The sequence below is a fragment of the Rhinoraja longicauda genome, chromosome 40, assembly GCF_053455715.1.
Source record: "Rhinoraja longicauda isolate Sanriku21f chromosome 40, sRhiLon1.1, whole genome shotgun sequence".
Classification (NCBI taxonomy): domain Eukaryota; kingdom Metazoa; phylum Chordata; class Chondrichthyes; order Rajiformes; family Arhynchobatidae; genus Rhinoraja; species Rhinoraja longicauda.
The window spans coordinates 412356-429262 of NC_135992.1; the positions used below are offsets into that span (position 1 = coordinate 412356).

Consider the following 16907-nt stretch of genomic DNA (forward strand, 5'->3'; position numbering starts at 1 on the left):
GGAGCCCAAATCACTGGAATGAATTTAAGAAAGAGTTGGATAGAGCTCTGGGGGTTAGTGAAATCAAGAGATATGGGGAGAAGTTGGGCACAGGTTACTGATTGTGGATGATCAGGCATAATCACAATGAATGGTGGTGCTGGCCTCCTCCTGCACCTATTTTCTATGTTTCTATGACTCCAGGTTCATGAAGCTTCGTCCCATCAGCCATCTGGTTCTTGAACCAGCGCTCAAACCCAAACGTAACTTTATTTCAACACTGAACGACTATCGACTTTGCACTGCTAAAGTTGCTCTATTTTCTTCGGCTTGACTTGTATGGCCGGGTTTATCTGGAATAAATGATAATTTATTATGTTTATTTGCTGTGCTGTTGTATTAATGGGCCTATAAAGCCGCAGCAAGTAAGGATTTCATTGTCCGGTCCTGTGCATGTGACATTTAAGCACGCTTGGCTCTAATGTCTCCTGTACAGATGGAGTAACATATTTTCCATTTTATAAACACTCAAAATTCTTCCCCCAGTGAAATGACACACAATGGATCAGTGACGAGTGGCAGGTAGAACACCGTCTACGTTTTTTTGTGATAATCAAACAAAAACTGAAAATGCTTAAAATTGAAAATAAAATGTAAACAAAATGCTAGAAAAACTCAGCAGGTCAAGCAGTATCTACAGTAAAAGAGCAGCCAACGTGTCGGGCCTGGCAGCCAGCCGTATTGAGGAGGCAGCGCTGGCTGCGAGTCTCGCTGTCTGCGGCAGCGTCTGATGTTGATCCCACTGTGTGTACGCATGTTGCCAAGAGACCAGCTATCTCCTCTGTCACGTCAGGCGGCTGGACCATGAGGGGGAGATGAGCAGAACGGGACAGGCCAGAGCCTCAGTGGCTGATTCTGGAACCCGCGGCGTGCATCATTCAAACTCTCGGAATAAACAAGCCCAGAGCTGAAGGGAACAAACTCTGGTGTGGCTCCGCCGCTGCACAAGCAATGATGCTCCATCTGGCTGTACTGTTCTGCCTGCCTTTCGTCGTCACAGCCGCTCCCGCCGCCTTGGTAAGTGAGGGGGGAGCGGGAAACAGAGCATTTTCTGTTGGACATGGACAAAACTGCGGGGCAGAAGGTTAAAGTAGAGGTTTCAATCAAACTACCGTGATGGAGAACTAAATCTGTTACTGAATATGTAGATAGTGTGGCCTCAGTCAGGCCGCAGGTGTCAGTATGAACTAAGAACCAGCTTGATTACTGTCAACCCAAAAGCCACAAAAATTGGCCCAGAAGTGATAGTATTAATACAACGTAATTCAAAACCTTCAGTGTACAACAGAGTGACCAGGGTGGTGTTTGAGACTTACTCGTTCTGAGGCTTGATGAAGATATTCAACATTTACAAGAGTTCATATATTTAACATTTCAAAGAACTTACAACACCCAATGAACTGGCAATCTGTAGGTATCAATTTACTCCCAAACGATTGTTGTTGGTATAAAGCTCTCCTTTTATTGTTATTTTATTTGAACTGTAATCTAACTGGAGGACTGGTGACATCCACTTGACTTTGTTTTACAGGTGGAGGGAAGGAGGGCACCATTCCGACTGAGAAAGGCCTTCTTGTAGTTGGGTTGTCGGAATTCTACCTTACCTTGTCCCACCATATCCCTTCATTAGTCTCTGAGATCACTTTCAGTTAATCCAAACTGTCGACACAAAGTCCACTTTATGACCTCGCAAGAGCTGCCCAATGGCAGAATCGCTCTTGGCCACATCACAATGGAGCAGGGCCATCTGACCACAGCACCTCTACTGTCACAGCCATCGTTTTACACAAACTATTTCAGAAATCGGAATAACATTAACACAAACCATACATTGTGTCCACTCATTTATAATTCTTACCATCACGAACTAAAGGATACTTGAGAGGTAGCAAGTGAAATGGGCAATACAAGGGTTAAAGTATAGTGATGAATGTAGGAGCCAACAGCAAACTAGCTGAAGAACTGAAAATTGATGGCACTGACAGGGTGTCAGATTGGTAAAAAGTTGAGGGAAGTTTTAAGATAGATTTCAATGATCTGGAAATAGATGATTTTAATGTTTTTGCGTGCCACAATAAATGGAATATAGCCAGCAACAAATTGCAGGGATGTGGGACTTCAGTTCTGTTGAGGAAAGCAGGTGATTGGGATTCTTTCCATTGAGGCGAGATTGTGGAGATCCAATCGAGGTGTTCAGATTTCTGAAAGATTATTGCAGTGTAAATAAGGAGTAACAGATTTCTGATTGTGGATGATCAGCCATGATCACAATGAATGGCAGTGCTGGCTCGAAGGTCCGAATGGCCTCCTCCTGCACCTATTTTCTATGTTTCTATGTTTTAATGGCAGTGGGGCAATGACCAGATTTAAGACAATTGGTGTTAGATTTTATTGTGCAGTGAATTGTAATCTGGAAAGTGCTGTTATCTGGAAACAAATTCAACACTGAGATTCAAAAGGGAACTGCATGCATTGCATTTGAAAAGTTTGCAAAGAATGAGGGACAACCACTGAGCTTTCTGTGGTGCTGTGAGATTTCATGAAGTTACAACTGTTTTAATTTTCTAGTTATCTGAAACTATAGTCTCATCAAGAAACCATGTAAAACTATATTTTAGCATTTTGTGGCAAAAAGATCCATCCTGAAACATTGGTTTTATTAGGTGGTACAATGCTGTCAACTGAATTGAAACCATAAACCTCTAAATTAAAAGACCAATGACAAATGAAAGCTATGTAAAGAGTGTTTAAGGTTTAAGTGGAAACATTTACTGATGGGCCATGGAATAAAATCATAAAACATTTCTTCAGCAGCAGAGAAAACTGTCCTTTCTCTAAGCAAAGCTAAATAAAGTGTTGGCCACTTGGAACTCTGGCATAACTTTTAAATTTGAAGTCACAGCATGAAGTGACTCCCAGCCTGAAAGGCTTGATTGTTGACTTAACAGATGTGTGTTCAATATCTTATTGCACATAGAATTCCTCATGTTTCACTTTACAAAAGCATAACACTATGTTACAATTGAAATGGTACAAAATTGTAAATATTACAAACCCAAAATGTTCATCAAAGCAGCAGATGGTTTTTCACTTCCCTGTGTGAAAATTATATTTATAGGACAAGGTTTGTGGGGTAGGATAGTGTAGCAAAGATGTTCCGTGCCAGTCAAAGAAGTTGTTGAGGTTGTGGAGTGGTGTTGGATAGGGGATACTCGGTAGAAATGCCCTTAAAGGAGGAAACATAACTGGGATTCTATGCTTTGAATGTAAGTTTGTATCGTGAGTGATCATCAGTGTGATTCAATGACAGTCTGAAGCAACTGGGGACACAGAATATTTGCACATTAAATGTAATGCATTTTATGTTTACAAATCTTCAATACTTTTCTTGGGCAAATAAACTCTGCATTGAGTTTCAGCTTTTAAGGCTTCACTAAATAATCTATATTGATTAATAATGTTACTGTATTGGTGATATCACAAGCTATAAATATTATTCTGTTAATTGTGTGAATATTGTGTCACGTTTCAGGAGGCTAAAAGTGAGTCAGATGGTTTTGTGAAGGTGGTTGACTTTGACAGCCTTCCCTTGAATTATCATGATGAGGAGAATGAAGAAGAGTTGGTTGGAGACAAAATTTTCCACAAATATGAAAAAATTGATAAGGTAATCAAAGATCATATTGATGTGATTGGTGTCAAGTAAACAGCACAAGTAAAATCAGCACTGTTGTTTTCATCTAATTTCCTGGTACTGTACAGCCAAAACGTGATCAGGATAATATAGGAGACTTTGAAAGTTCTTTTACTTGTGATTATATTTACTAATATTGGTAAAAATGTTTGGTGAAAAAGTTGCCCTTCAGGTTCCTATTAAATCTTTCCCCTCTCATCATAAACCCATGTCCTCTAGTTCTTGATTCCCTTACTATGGGTAAAAGGTTGATTCATCCTATCTATTTCCCTCATGATTTCTACACCTCTATAAGATCTCCCCTCAGCCTCCTGCGTTTTTGGCCTCCCGGAATAAAGTCCTAACCTGCTCAACCTCTCCCTATTGCTCAGGCTCCAAATCCTAGCACCAGAATCAAGAATCCGAGAACATAGGTTTAAGGTGGGTGGGGAAAGATTTAATAGGAACCTGAGGGGCAACATTTTGATACAGAAGATGGTGGCTATATGGAATGAGTTGCCAGAGGAGTTAGTTAGGGCAGGTACAATAACAACTTGAAAATAATTGGACAGGGACATTTGCTAGGAAGGTTTATAGGGATATGAGCCAAACTATCAAATATGGGCATCTTGCTTGACATGGATGAGTTGGACCGAAGGGGCTATTTCTGTGCAACAACCATCAGACTATTGAACACAACACAACAAGCTTCAACTAAACAATGAACTGCACTGGAAACTTTGGGTGTTTTCGTTTGGTTTTGCACTATATTGGGTTTTTTACCTTTATTGAATGTTTTGTTATCATATCATCTATGAGTACTGTGTTTCCAAACCTGTTGTGCTGCTGCTGCAAGTGAGAATGCCATTGTTCCATTTCAGTACAAATGACAACAAAGCTTGCAGTTGTACAAGGTCCTGGTGAGACCACATCTGGAGTATTGTGTGCAGTTTTGGTCTCCTAATTTGAGGAAGGACATCCTTGCTATTGAGGCAGTGCAGCGTAGGTTCTCGAGGTTAATCCCTGGGATGGAGGGACTGTCATATGAGGAAAGATTGGAAAGACTACGCTGGAGTTTAGAAGGATGAGAGGGGATCTTATAAAGACGTATAAAATCATAAAAGGACTAGACAAGCTAGTTGGGGGAGTCCAAAACCAGGAGACACAGTCTGAGAATAAAGGGGAGGCCATTTAAAATTGAGATGAGAATAAACTTTTTCACCCAGAGAGTTGTGAATTTGTGGAATTCTCTGCCACAGAAGGCAGTAGAGGCCAATTCACTGGATGAATTTAAAGGAGAGTTAGATGCATCACTAGGGGCTAGCGGAATCAAAGGATATGGGGAGAAGGCAGGCACAGGTTACTATTGTGGATGATCAGCCATGATCATTTTGAATAGCGGTGCTGGCTCGAAGGGCCGAATGGCCTACTCCTGCACCTATTTTCTATGTTTCTATGTTTCTAATGCACAAACTAGCACCTGAAGCATCGTCTTTTTGCTACCAAATGTGCCATGAACATTCACTTTGGAGAATTGCTGATGCTCAGGGGTGCTTTGTAGCCATATGTAAATCCCTAATGCATTTTTTGCAGACAGACATTAAAGTCATAGAAACTGACAACCTTTAAATCTATGCTCTCCACCGGCAAGAAGAATCAGTTTTTCCCAGCATGGTCAAACTCTCCTGAAATATGAACATCTCTGCTTGGCATTTGCTTGGTAAACTTCTCTGTTATAAAGCTAACAAGAGAACATTTTCATTTTCTCCACATTAATAAAACCCATCATCACTGATATTATTTTATTACAGTCCTTACTTCCACTGTATGGTGTCCAGAATTGTACACAGAATTCCATGTATTCTGTGGAGAGACTTGTAAATATTTAGCATCACTTCCTTGCTTTTGTATTCAATAGAGTCAAGCAGTCATACAGCACAGAAACAGGCCTTTTGGTCCAACTCATCAAACAAAAGAAATAAGGTTATTTAGTTAAAGTTAAGGTTAATCTTATAGCTCAGGCCCGAGTCCTGGCAACATCCTTGTAATTCTTTTCAGATTTACTATACAGTATCATATTTACAATTTTACATATTTAGAAGAGATTAGCATTTCCATTATAACATTCACATCACTTCTAGAATGGGCAAAGCATTTTACAAACAAAGAGTTATAGTTGAAGTGTAAGCACTGTTATAATGTTTAGAGATGCAGTGCGGAAACAAGCCCTTCGGCCCACCTGGTCCACAGCAACACATTAACACTATCCTACGCCCACAAAGGATCATTTTTACATTTACCAAGCCAATTAACCTACAAACCTGTACGTCTTTGGAGTGTGGGAGGAAACCGAAGATTTCAGAGAAAACCCATGCAGGTCACGGGGAGAACATACAAACTCCATACAGACAGCACCCTTAGTCGGGATCGAACCCAGGTCTCCGGCGCTGCATTTGCCATAAGGCAGCAACTCTACCGATGCGCCACTGTGACAGCCCTAGCATCGGCTCCCTCAAAACTTCAAAATGACACTGGCTAAGACACTAATATGTCTTTAAAACTATTGGCTTAAGGATAAGGTCTTGGATATTGTGAATAATTTCCCTGTTTATTCCTATCCATATAAATTTACATCCAAGCTATTTACATATATATCACACACATCAGCGGTCCCAGCACAGATCCCTGCAATACTTAAGTGGTCGCAGACCTGCAGCCTAATTATTGTCTTTCAACCTCAATCTTTTATCTTCTATCAGTAAGCCAGTTCCAAATCCATACGATCAAGTCACCATTAATCCCGTGCATCTTAATCTTCTGGACTACCATGCATCTTAATCTTCTTAAGGGCCTGTCCCACTTAGGCGATTTTTTAGGCGACTGCTGGCGACTGTCAAAGTCGGAGCAGATCGCCAACTTTTTCTTTTACCCTACCACAATGACCACGACAATGCCGAGTCAGGTCGAGATTACACCGTCTTCGGAAACATCGCGAAATTCCCACGCTGTCAATGCTTCTCCGGCGACCTAATTTTCGCTGAAATCACTGATAAGCCGGTAATTACTTGAGAGTTTTGAAATATAACATCTTGCCCGGGTTACTTGAAAACCAAGCTTCACGGTAACAAGGCAAATACTGCTGTTTTGTTTTTATTTGGATATGATGTTAATACTAATTATATCGGACAATTAATCTGGTAACATTAATCACTCTTTAACATCAAAATCAGTTACCTGGTATTGAGGTATCTGGTACTGATATTTCTCATTCTGTCAGTAATCTTGTCAGCTTCATGTATTTTCTTGTAGGAAACTGATGATATCACCGGAGACACAATCCTTTCAGAGAGAGAGGTTATTGAGGAAGATGATGACGATTTTCCTGAAAAAAGGGTGTGTAAACCAACATTATTTACGATAAGCAGTAACCGATATTTAATGTTCCATGAATAATTTGCAACGTGTTTGCTCCAAGCTAGTGATTGCCTTGTTTAATGTGTTTATTAAGTTCTTTGGCATTGAGTTACCAATTTAATATAATGGAATGCCTATTTAAAGTGATGCACCATCTATTCCAGACCAGTGACAAAGGATAAAGCCTTCTTTACATTAATCATTGTTTTGTGAGAATAATTTAGGAATTCAAGGTTTATTTAAGATAAATATTAACAATTAATGTGAGATGCTGATATCAACCAGTTTTGCCTGTTAAATAATAATAGATCTGAACTTTTTTATGATTCAATCACCTCAGTGCTCAATGACCTACTGACACCTTGTGCACAGCATATTGACTTAAAACATTTTCTCATTTATTTTCAAATGTTTCATGGTCACATCCTTTCTTTTAATATCCCCAAAGACCATTGTGATCTTCTGTTTCTGGCCATGTGCAATCTCTAACTGCCATTGCAAGAATCACAAAGTTGTGGAACAGCACAGAAACAGGCCACTGTGGCACAACTCATCCATACCAACTGTGATGCCCATCTACGTTAACCCCATTAGCCCACAATAGTCCTGTATCTCTTTACGCCTTTACTGTCCAAGTTCTTACCTAACTACCTTTTAACAGTTGTTATTGTATTTGCCGCCACCATCTCCACTGGCAGTTCATTCCAGATAAAACTTTAGGCCTCAGTTCTCCTTTAACCTCACTTTTCATCTTAAACCTGTACCCTCTAGTTCTAGACTCCTCTGCTATGAGAAAAAGACCAACATCTATCCTATTCATTCTTCGCTTAATTTGATAAACTTGTAAAAGGTAATCTCAGCCTTCTACATTCCAGTGAGAATAAAACCAGCTTATGCAATTCTTATAACTATATGCCTCCATTCCCGGCAATATCCTGATGAATCTCTTCTGCACTCTATTGCTCCCACATCCTTCCTGCAGGTGGCAATCAGACTGTACCAATAGTTTGTACAGCTTGTTGTTTCCTTAGCATCCTGAACTGTTGGTTCCGAAGCTAAGTCTTTCTGCCTCTATCATTCTTTAGGATACTTCTTAAAACCAATCTCTTTTCTCCTTTTGTCATTTGCTTATATATGTCGAGGAGAGAGTTGGGGAACAGCCATTTTGAGGGGAGAGAAAGCCTTCTTGATAAATCGGTAGGAGAGTGGAGAGAAAGCTGTTTTTGATTGAAAAGAGGGATTTTTTCAAATGAAGGTGGGAAATGCAGGGTAGGTTTAGTGGAGCAGCCTATTGGGAGCGGCCATGTTGGGAGAGTGCTGTGTTGAGGGAAATTGCAGCACTGAGGCTTTAGCTAAAGAGGCTTCGGGGAGAGAGTTGAGGAAAGGGTACGAGCAGGTTAAGCTACGGTCTGTTTTTCTGGGTAATTCTTCCTAGATATTTGGTGTTGTAAAGATGGCAGGTGGGATAGTGGAATGCTCCGCCTGCAGGATGTTGGAAGTCAGGGACGTTTCCAGTGCCCCTGACGACTACACCTGGTTCGGCTGCAGCTCCTTAAGGACCATGTTAAGGAACTGGAGCTGCAGCTGGATGACCTCAAGATTATCCGGAGGTTGGGAGTGTCATAGATAAGAGTTACGGTGAGGCAGGGTGTAGAAAGAAGAAAGGTGCAAGCACTCTAATGGGATTGTACTATAGGCCCACCACTAGTAAGTATAAGATAGAGGAACAGATACGTAGAGATTACTGAAAGATGCCAAAGCAACAGGGTTGTCTTAGTAGGATATTTTAACTTTCCCAATATTGACTAGGACTTGCTTAGTGCCAAAGACCTCGACAGGGCAGAATTTGTGAGGTGTATCCAAGAGGGTTTCTTGAATTGCTAAATTGAAGTATGGCAAACAACAAGTTTCACCTCCAACGGGATCCCACTACTGGCCACATCTTCCCATGTCCTCCCCTTTCTGCGTTCCGCAGAGACCGTAACTCCCTGGTCCACTCGTCCCTTCCTACCAAACCACCCCCTCCGCAGGCACTTTCCCCAGCAACCGCAGGAGATGCAACTCGGCATATGCTTAGCCTCCCCCCTCGACTCCATCCAAGGACCCAAACAGTCTTTCCAGGTGAGACAGGTACACCTGCACCTCCTCCAACCTCATCTATTGTATCCGCTGTTCCAGATGTCAACTTCTCTACATCGGCGAGACCAATCGCAGGCTCGGCGATCGTTTCGCTCAACACCTTCGCTCAGTCCTCCTTAACCAGCCTGATCTCCCGGTGGCTGAGCACTTCAACTCCTCCTCCCACTCCCAGTCTGACCTTTCTGACATGGGCCTCCTCCAATGTCATAGTGAGGCCCACCGGAAATTGGAGGAACAGCACTTCATATTTCACTTGGCAGCTTACAGCCCAGCGGTATGAACATTGACTTCTCTAACTTTAGATAGTACCTCTGTCCCTCTCTTCCCATCCCCTTCCCAGTTCTCCCACTGTCTTCCTGTCTCCACCTATATCCTTTCTTTGTCCCGCCCCCCCTGACATCAGTCTGAAGAAGTGTCTCAACTGTATCTCTAAATCTAAATCTAAAAAATCTAAACCCGAAACGTCACCCATTCCTTCTCTCCTAGATGCTGCCTGACCTGCTGAGTTACTCCAGCATTTTGTGATACCTGTGGCAAACAACAATGTTATTAGGCTTGAGAGGGTACACTGGGAGCAAATGTTATTGGATAAGTCCACATCCGACATGTCAGAGTTCTTTAAAGGAAAGGTTAATTGATATTCAGAACTAGCATAGAACAGTACGGCATTGGAACAAGGCTAAGCATATGCCAAGTTAAACTGATCTCGTCTGCCTGTACATAGTCCATATCCCTCTATTCCCTGCACCTTCATGTGCCTGTCTGAAAGCCTCTAAAATGCCACTATCATAACTGACCCTTGGCAATGCATTTCAGGCCCCCATTAATCTCAATGTAAAAAAGACTTGCCCTGCACATCACCCATTAAACTTTCCCCCTCTCACCTTATAGCTATGCCCTGTTAGACATTTGTCCATGTTGGACATTTCCACCCTGGGAAAAAGGTTCTGGCTACCCTATCTGTGCCTCTCATAACTTTATATACTTGTATTAGGTCTCCCTTCAACCTTCGGCATTCCAGAGAAAATAGTCCAAGTCTATCCAACGCTCCCTGTAGCTGAAACCCCTTCCATGCAGGCAGCATTCTGGTAAACGTCATCTACACCCTCTCCAAAACCTCAACCTTTCCTGTAATGGGGCAACCAGAATTGTACACAATTCTCCAAATGTGGCCTAACTAAAGTTCTGGAGCCACTATCAGTGAAGGCAAGCATTCCATTCGCCTTCTTTACCACCCTATCTAATTGTGCTGCCATCTTTCGTGAGCTATCAACTTGGGCTTCAAGATTCCTCTGCACATCAATGCAGTTAAGGATCTTGCTGTATATTCTCTCTTTACATTCAATCATTGGATCATAATGTGCAACACCTCACACTTGCTTTGTTAAACTCCATCCAAATGGGAGTAAATCATGCTAATAATTGTATATTTTTCCTTTAAATTTGTCCACCTAATGTTCAACATGTCACACTTGCTTGGATTAAACTCTATCTGCCATTTCTCCACCTATTTCTGCAGCTGATCTATAATAATAATAATAATAATAATAATAATAATAATATATTCCTTTATTCATCCCACACCGGGGAAATTTACAGTGTTACAGCAGCAAAGTGGATAGCAAGAGATCATTCATTGTAAATAAAAGATACATAAATTGTCATCAGTTTCCGTGTGCCCTTAGCTGTTATTGTTGACTCGTCTACTGGAAGCAGTGCTGGTTGTGCAGTCTCACAGCAGCGGGAAGGAAGGACCTCCTATATCTCTCCTTCATGCACTTGGGGTGAAGGAGTCTGTAACTGAAGGAGCTACTCAGTGCAGTGACAGTGTCCTGCATGGGATGGGCGTCGTTGTCCAGCAGCGATGTTAACTTTGCCATCATCCTCCTCTCCCCAACCACCTGCACTGAGTCGAGGGGGCAACCCAGGACAGAGCTGGCCTTCCTGACCAGCTTGTCGAGTCTCTTCCCTTCCGCCGCTGAGATGCTGCTGCTCCAGCAGACCACTCCATTGAAAATGGCTGGATTCCTCGTTGACTGCAACATCTCCAATTTTGATCTAATCAGCAAACTTACTCATCAACCCATCTACATTTAAGTTTAGGTCATGTATATATATCTCAAGCAGCAGAGGTCTCAGCACAGATCTCTCGGAAACTCCACTGGTCACAGACCTCCAGCAGAATATCTTAGACAATATTCAGCCCGCAGGTCTGTGACCAGTGAAGTTCCGCAGGGATCTGTGCTAGTATCACTGCTATTTGTAATATGTATAAATGACTGAAGCTAATGTAGGTGGGTTAGTTAGTATGTTTGTAGATAACACCAAGATTGCTGGGGTCGTGGACTGTGAGGAAGGCTGTCAAGGGATGTACTTCATCTACAAAAATGGGCGGAGAAATGTCAGATGGACTTTAATCCGAATAAGTGTGAGGTGTTGCACTTTGGAGAGTCAAATGTAATGGGAAACTATACAATAAGCGAGTTCGGTATTTCGACTGAGCATGCGCAGGTCATAGGTCGCAGGGGCATAACATTCTCGCCGGCTGATCTGCGTGTAAACAAGCCTTTGTTTAATCCGTATTTTCCCGTTTTGCTTCATAGAGGTAAGAAAATACTGCTTTCAAAACTGTTCATTATAGGTGTATGAATGATTAATTTGTACAAAACTACGATGATTTTGTAGGTTTTATTGCTTTATGCTTCAGTGAGTGAGCAAGAGAATGACTGAATAACAAGCATTTCTTATTGTTCTTTGTTTTGGATGGGGGTGGAGAATGAAATGAAATGTATGATTTCTATAACTATCAAGAGACTTCTCAATGAGTCACGGTTCATCTCTGAGGCTAGAATATTTGTCATGGTTAAAGTTTGATGTAAGTTAAGGGCAGCGTTTTCAATTTCAACCTGTTTCAGTGTTCTCGTACCCGATCGCAGACATGCTCGCTGCTTTTTGTCTGAAATATTGACATTAATGAAAAAGTTGCCGTTAATTTGAATTTCAGAATTGAGTTGGGGAGCGGGGCAATCCCGTGATGTGGATATGTTTTCATTCTTCGCCGGGGCAGGCGGCTCAGAATGATGTCACTGAGTTTGTGGGTCCGAACACTTTGCTGGATTTCCTTGCCCCTCCGGCGAAAAATGAAAACATATCCGCGTCATCCGTCAAGAAGAAGAGGAAGACTATCTTCCTCACTCACTGAAGCAATAAAACCTACAAAACCATCGTAGTTTTGTTCAAATTAACCATATATACACTAATTAACAGTTTTGAAAGCAGTATTTTCTTACCTATACGAAGCAAAACTGGAAAATACGGATTATAGACAATAGACAATAGGTGCAGGAGTAGGCCATTTGGCCCTTCAAGCCAGCACCGCCATTCACCGTGATCATGGCTGATCATCCACAATCAGTACCCTGTTCATGCCTTCTCCCCATATCCCTTGACTCTGCTATCATTAAGAGCTCTATCTAACTCTCTCCTGAAAGCATCCAGAGAATTGGCCTCCACTGCCTTCAGAGGCAGAGAGTTCCACAGCTTCACAACTCTCCGAGTGAAAAAGATTTTCCTCATCTCCATTCTAAATGGCCTACCCCTTATTCTTAAACTGTGGCCCCTGGTTCGGGACTCCCCCAACATCGGGAACATGTTTCCTGCATCTAGCGTGTTCAATCCCTTAATAACCTTATATGTTTCAATAAGATCCCCTCTCATCCTTCTAAATTCCAGAGTATACAAGCCCAATCGCTCCAGTCTTTCAACGTACGACAGTTCTGGGAATTAGCCTCTTGAACCTAAGCTGTATTCCCTCAATTGTAAGAATGTCCTTCCTCAAATTTGGAGACCAAAACTGCACACAATACTCCAGGTGTGGTCTCACTAGGGCCCTGTAGAACTGCAAAAGGACCTTTTTGCTCCTATACTCAACTCCTCTTGTTATGAAGGCTAACATTCCATTAACTTTCTTCACTGCCTGCTGTACCTGCATGCTTACTTTCAGTGACTGATGAACTAGGACACCCAGATCTCGTTGTACTTCCCTTTTTCCTAACTTGACACCATTCAGATAATAATCTGCCTTCCTGTTCTTACCACTAAAGTGGATAACCTCACATTTATCCACATTAAACTGCATCTGCCATGCATCCTCCCACTCACAACCTGTCCAAGTCACCCTGCATCCTCATAGCATCCTCATCACACTTCACACTGCCACCCAGCTTTGTATCATCTGCAAATTTGCTAATGTTACTTTTAAAAACGGTTTGTTTACATGCAGCAGATCAGCCGGCGAGAAAGTTATGCCCCTGCGCATGCTCAGTCGAAATACCGAACTCGCTTATTAATGTAATGACCCTTAACAGCATTCATAAGTTCATAACTCCCTAAAAGTAGCAACATGAGGAGATAGAACAGTAAAGAAGGCAAATGTAAGATATGTAGGGCACAGGCATTGTTAGGGCATTGAGCACAGTCAGGAAGTCATGATGCAGCTTTATAGGCCACATTTGGAAGGCTGTGCGCAGTTCTAGTTGGACCCTTTACAAGAAGGATATAGAGACTTTGGAATGGATGCAGAGGAGGTTTACCAGAAGGATGCCTGGATAAGGGGGTATTAGCTACAGCAAGAGGTTAGACAGACTTGAATAGTTTTCTCTGGAACCCTAGAGGTTGCGGGAAGAACTGATAGAAGTATATAAAATTATGATGGGCATAGGTTGGGTAGACAGTCAGAATCTCATCCCTAGGATGGAAAAATCAAATACTAGCGGGCATAGCATTAAGCTGAGAGGTGCAAAGTTCAAAGGAGATATATGGGGCAAGTTTTTTACACAGAGGATGGAGAGTGCCTGGAACGAGCTGCTGGGGATGGTAATTGATACAGATACATTAGTGGCATTTAAAAGAGTTTTGGATAGGCATACGGATATGCAGGGAATGGATAATTGATGGTCTTTGCATCATGAAACATTGTGGGCTAAAGGGCTTGTTCATGCAGTGTACTGTTTGTTTGGTCTATGTTCTCTGTTTTATGACACCTAAATTATTGGTATAATGTACAGTGAAGAAGGTTATCTAAGATTACAACAGGTTCTAGATGAACTGGGAAAGTGGGCCAATGAATGGCGCATGGAACTTAACTTGGGTAAGTATGAAGTATTGCATTTTAGTAAGTTAAACCGTTGTAGAATTCATACAGTAAATCATAGGGTCCTGGAGTCTATTGTAGAACAGAGTGATCTAGGGATACAGGTATCTAGTTCCCTGAAAGTGGTGACAGAGCTAGTTAGTGGTGAAGAAGGCAAGCATGCCAAATGCCTTCTTTGGGCAGGGCATTGAGTAAAGAACATCTTTAAAGGTTGTTGGTAAGGCCATATTTGGATACTGTGTACTGGTTCCTCTGCTATAGAAAGATCTCATTCGGATGGGCGAAAAAAGGATTCCAGAGGATATTATCAGAACTGGCTTGAGTGATAAGGAGAAACTGGATAGGCAGGGGCATTTTTCTTTGGCGCATGGGAGGCTGAGGGGTGATCTTACTGAGATATACAAAATGAGGGGCATTGATAAAGTGAACGCTCACAGTCTTTTACACAAACTGGAAGCTTCAGATAAGAGGAGAGGGGTTTAAGAATGAATCCAGGGGCAACTTCATTCAGATGATAATCCATGTCTGGAATGAGCTGCCAGAGGAAGCAGGAGATACTTTTACGGTCATGAATTTTGAAAGACATTTGGACAGATGCAAGATAGGAAAGTTTAGGGGTTCTGGGGCCAAATGCAGTAAAGTAGGTTCAGATGAGCATGCCAACTTGGTCAGCATGGACAAGATGGGTCGAAGGGTCTGTTTCTGAGCTCTCTTGGCCTTTGATTCTATGACTCTCTGACTCTTTAAGACCACACATTCTTCTAAGCTTCCACGAATGCGAATCCAACGTGCAATAACCCTCATCCCTGGAATTACGAGGATCCCGTCTCAACTGTCCTCTGTCCATTCCCTCCACAGCTGCTGCCTGATTTGCTGACTTTCTCTAGCACTTTGCTTTTTGCTCATCCTTGGAATAAGCTCACTGAATGTTTTTTTGACTGCCTCCAACACCTTCTTAAATAAAGGGATGAATACTGTGCTCAGCATTCCGTGTACCTGTATAATTGTAACAATATTTCTCTATCTAAATTGTAACCATTTTGCAACAAGAGCCAATATGCCAACATTCCAAACTCTTTGTCACACCTGTCTGCTAACCTTTTGTAATTCATTTTAAGGAACACCAAGATCCCTCTCATTAGTAATTTATCTTCTTTTAGATATTAGTCTGCCCTTTGTTCCCTCTTTCCAAAATGCATGACCTCACATTAAACTCCATCCAACAAGTTTTCTTCTACTCAGTATTCCAGGATCCAAATATCTTCTTCACAACAGGCTTTCCCATCTATTTTGCGTTACAGGCAACCTTAGATACCTTAAACCCAGCTTCCTTCGCCAGGTCACTAGTATAAATACTGTAGTAAATAATTGAAGGTTAAGAACTGATCCTTGGGCCCTCCTTCCAGCATGAATGTCAGAAAAACTGAACTGGTTCACTCACAATTGTTTAGGGAAGGAAGACTGCGAGCCATATCTGAGCTAGTCCATGACTCCAGCCCACATAAATAATTGATTTTAACTGCCTCGCCCATAGACATGGGCAACAATAAATGCTGGTATTGCCATCAACATTCACATCCATAAATGATGGATGTGGATGTAGAAATGGTGGATGGTAATCCAAACAAGTATGAAGTGTTGCACTTTGGGAGGTTGAATGTAAGGGGAAAATATATAATGAATGGCAAGACTCTTAACACCATTGATGTGCCCAGAGATCTTGGGGTCCAAGCCCATAACTGCTGAAAGTGGCAAAAAAAAGTAGATAAAAGTTGTAAAGAAGTAATAGACAGACACAGAAAGTTGGAGTAACTCAGCAGGACAGGCAGCATCTCTGGAGAGAAGGAATGGATAATGTTTCGGGTCGAGACCCTTCTTCAGACTTAAAAAGACAATGATGATATACATGCCTTGAGCGGTTGGGACAATGAGTACAAGAATCGGGAAGTCATACAAAGCTGCGTGGTAGTGTGAACTGTAAGGAAGGTGCTATGAGTTTGCAGGGTAACTTGGACAGGTTGGGTGAGTAGGCAGATGCAGTTTAATGTGGATAAGTGTGAGATAACACTTTGGTGGTAAGAATAGGAAGGCAGAGTATTATCTGAATGGTGTCAAGTTAGGAAAAGGGGACGTACAAGGAAATCTGGGTGTCCTAGTGCATCAGTCACTGAGAGGAAGCAGGTCTGAAGAAGGGTCTCGACCCAAAATGTCACCCATTCCTTCTCTCCTGAGATGCTGCCTGACCTGCTGAGTTCCTCCAGCATTTTGTGAATAAATACCTTCGATTTGTACCAGCATCTGCAGGTATTTTGTTATACTACTGAAAGGAAGCATGCAGGTACAGCAGAGGAGTTGAGTATAGGAGCAAAGAGGTCCTTCTGCAGTTGTACAGGGCCCTAGTGAGACCACTCCTGGAGTACTGTGTTCAGTTTTGGTCTCCAAATTTGAGGAAGGATATTCTTGCTATTGAGGGCGTGCAGCGTAGGTTTA

At 42.0% G+C, this 16907-nt stretch overlaps 1 long non-coding RNA gene across 2 annotated transcripts in view; it reads left to right on the top strand.

The window, feature by feature from the left end:
- Nucleotides 1–713: 713 nt before the first annotated feature.
- The window catches only part of LOC144611510 (uncharacterized), a 31163-nt gene continuing 14969 nt past the window's right edge, over nt 714–16907 (top strand). The window contains exons 1-4 of one of the 2 annotated variants that reach the window (XR_013549534.1): nt 714–1056; nt 3572–3706; nt 7022–7105; nt 14332–14382. This is a non-coding gene — a long non-coding RNA (uncharacterized LOC144611510). Of the gene's footprint in view, nt 1057–3571; nt 3707–7021; nt 7106–14331; nt 14383–16907 lie in introns of those variants that run through there. The other variant, XR_013549533.1, reaches the window with a different exon arrangement.